Consider the following 3,896-nt stretch of genomic DNA (forward strand, 5'->3'; position numbering starts at 1 on the left):
GCAACCCAATCTCTCAAATCTTGATCAATAGCCAATTCCTTAGTCTAATTGTTCATGAGAAGAGATGAAGTATGGTCACTGATTATACCACATGTATTCCCAAATCAAAGTGTTGGTAGGATTATATGTCACTATATCCATCCAAACCCCAATTTGGTCCAACATGAGAAAGCATTTCTAGCATGATCTCTTCATTCCTCTTCCAAGGTTCTGAAGAGATCCAAGTATGAATAGCTTCTTTTCCAAGACAACTACCCAATAGGATGAAGATTGAAAGCTTTCTAGTAAAATCAAGAGAAAAGAAAGAAGAAGAATAATGAAAACTATTATTGATCCATCAAATTACAACAGAGATCCCTAACTCAATAAAAGGGGTTTAGTTGTTTATAGCTCTGAAAATGGAAAGCATAAATGAAAAGTACATTTTCAAAATAAAACTAGAAGTTGCAGAGAAAGTAAAATATACAGAGTGTAGTTTTCCAAAATGCCAAAAGCTCCCTACTAGTTCAAAACTATTCTTATATATACTACTCTTCTGATCTTCTAGTTGGCTCTTCAAGTCTTGGATATGGGCCTTTGGATCTTAAGTTGAAGCAGTTACAGTCTTCAGTGGGCTCAGCTTTGCTTGCAGAAAAAGTGTGAGTTAGGCATGGACGTTAGTTAGGACGTTAGTGGTGTTAATGTTAAGTGAAAATGTGGGTTCAAGAACGTTAGTGACGATCACCTTTTTCACTAACGTTCCAAGCCAAAAATGATCCACGTTAACTTCAACGTTAGTGGCACTAACGTGACCACTAACGTTGCCTCTTGGTCCTTCACAAACGTTATTGGCATTCACCTTTTCCAATAATGTTGCTTATTGCCCCCTTTTCCCCACGTTAGAGTTCATGTTAGTATAACTAACGTGACCCTTAACGTGGGCATGCCTAAGCTTCGAGAGCGTTAGTGACACTTACCTTTGTCACTAATGCTTCAAACGCCCCTTCTTCCCACGTTAGTGCCTCACATTAATTGCATTAACGTGACCACTAACGTGGTGGTGATTTCCATTTCCAACGTTAGTGACAAAGGTGAGTGTCACTAACGTTGGCCCATCATTTCCTTCCTCCACGTTAGCTTCCACGTTAATGTAATTAACGTGGCAACTAACGTGGGCAATATTAGCTTAGTCCAATGTTAGTGACAAAGGTGAGTGTCACTAACGTTGGCGATTCCTTGCTCCTCCCACGTTAGAGTTCACGTTAATGTAATTAACGTGACTCTTAACGTGGCCAATTGTGCCCTTTTGGAACGTTAGTGGTATTCACTTTTACCACTAACGTTGGAGCTTCCCTTTTCCTCCATGTTAGCTTCTACGTTAATGTAATTAACGTGGCCACTAACGTGGGCTATGATGGCTTTCGAAGGCATTATTGGTGATCACTTTTTCCATTAACGTTACAAGCTAGCTCCCATTCCACGTTAGTGGTCACGTTAGTTAGACTAACATGGCTACTAACGTGGCTCTTCCTTGCTTCCTTTGTCCTGAAATCAAGTAAATAAAGTGCATCAAAGCTTGGTCCTAAATCATGAGATCATGCATCATCCATTTTATCATTCAATTCATGCATAATTCTCATAAAATCATGTAAAGTTCACAATGTTTGCTTGAATCAAGATGTAAGTGAATATCTACCCAAAACTTGCTTATTTACTAAGAAAATGCATGAAACTATCCTAAAACAGTAAAAGAAAACGTTAGTGAAACTGGCCAAAATGCCCTGGCATCACGACACCAAACTTAAAGCTTGCTTGTCCCTAAGCAAGTACTGAAACATAAGAATGATGAATGAAAGAACAAGAGAAATAAGTTCTTATTATAGAAGTAAAGCTCTTGGTTTATGGGGTTTCATGCATAGCGACTTAGGTTCATTCCTTTACTGGTTTCCAGGTCCTTATCATGCTCTTGAATACTTGCTTGATTGCATCCTATGAGATCCTTATTTTTTTTATCCTCCCTTTTTTTCTCAGGGTTTATTACATCCTTAGGCTAAGTGCTCTGTAAGGGGGCAACTCTTTAAAATAAGCTTTCAGCCAACACTCCCGAACCAGTTGGTTCAAGGTGCTAGGTGTTGAAACACCCCTAAGGTCTTACTCCCTCAAGTCTCTCTCCCCCATACATGCACACCACAGGCACATGGTTTGTTATTTTCTTTCCTTGAGGCCTTGGTGTCCAGCACCTCTTTGGGTTACTAAATGTTCTATAGCAAGGTTGCTCTTGATAGTGGATTTTCAGTTGGTAATCCCGGGTTAGTTAACCCAAGTTACCAAGTGATGAAGCACTCCTAAGAACTTATTCATCCAAGCAGATCCTTGCTACAAGATCACCACAGACACATCCCTCAAGATTCAAACCCTTGGTGCCTAGCCTTATTTATTCTTTTTCTTTCTTTTTCAAACTCTTATTGTTCTTTCTCTTTTTCTTATTAGGATCTTGTTGTTTGGTTAATCTCATAGAATGTGCTTCAAGCATGTTCTTCAGTACACATAAGTGCCCTCATACCTTATAGGTGATCCAACTTAGCTAATCTATTATCCCACCACCAACCTTGAGGACTTATTTCACCATATGAACCCAACTCTAGTTTCTTTCATTAAATTCAAAGGGTAAGCATACAAGTAAGTAAGATGAAAATGAAAACAGGTAACTTGGACCAGCACACATATGATAAAAGCACAAAAAAAACAAACATTAAATTCTAGTGACTCAAACTAAAGAGTAACTATTAACAGGGGCACATTCATACTTCTAATTTGAGCATTTCCAAGCAGATGGAATCAAGTAACAATACAACCTTTTGGTGGTGACTTCTAGCTATCCCTTTGTTGTCATCATCCATAGCTTTTGCAACCTTCTTCGCCTCCTTGGCTGATGGTGCACCATTTTTCTAGAATATTGATTGAATTCCTGCAAAGTTATTGGAAGTTGCTTGTTCCCAAAGCACTTGAGAAATAGTTAGCATGCATGTATGCTTGTGAATTTCTGAACTTAATTTGGTGTGTGAACACGAAACTTAATTCCTTGCCTAATGCAACAGATTGAATACATGCAGGGAACCTCATGTGTTTTTATTAATAAAATGACTATGAACTAGAAACTAAACTATTGTTAAGTGATTTCCCTGATTGGTTGGGGCTAGCAACTTGCCTTTGAAGAGGTGTAGTGTGATTCTAACTGAAATCTTTGGTGGAACACCAAACTTAGAATTATACATTCACTCTTGGATTGTTTTGGTGTGCAACACCAAACTTAGCTCCTCACAATACAGGGAAAACTACTTGTAACTTTTATTGAAATGATCATGAAAAGGAAACTACCTTAGGTTGGGTTGCCTCCCAACAAAGCGCTCTTTTAGCGTCGCTAGCTCGACGATTTTTCCATTAGTTGAGATGATACTTCATTTTGGGGTTTTCCCCCATATTGCCCATGTAGTGTTTGAGCCTTTGATCGTTCACAGTGAAGGTCCTTTTTGAACTTCCCTCCATGATTTCTATGTGTCCATATGGCGAGACTTTTGTGACAAGAAAGGGACCTGACCACCTTGATTTGAGTTTCCCAGGGAAAAGTCTCAATTTGGAGTTGTAGAGGAGCACTTGCTGTCCTTTTTCGAAGCTCCTGGGTGTTAGATTGAGGTTGTGTCTTCTCTTCGCCTTTTCTTTATAGATCTTGGCATTTTCATAGGCTCGAGATCTAAACTCTTCCATTTCCTGCAGCTGCAAGACCCTTTTTTCACCAGCAACAATGCTATCAAAATTTAGTAGCTTAAGAGCCCAGAGGGCTTTGTGTTCCAGCTCCAATGGTAAATGACAGGCCTTTCCTTACACCAGTTGATATGGGGACATCCTGATTAGTGTTT

The sequence above is a fragment of the Arachis ipaensis genome, chromosome B3 (assembly GCF_059453495.1).
Source record: "Arachis ipaensis isolate K30076 ecotype BB chromosome B3, ASM5945349v1, whole genome shotgun sequence".
NCBI classification, from domain to species: Eukaryota; Viridiplantae; Streptophyta; class Magnoliopsida; order Fabales; family Fabaceae; genus Arachis; species Arachis ipaensis.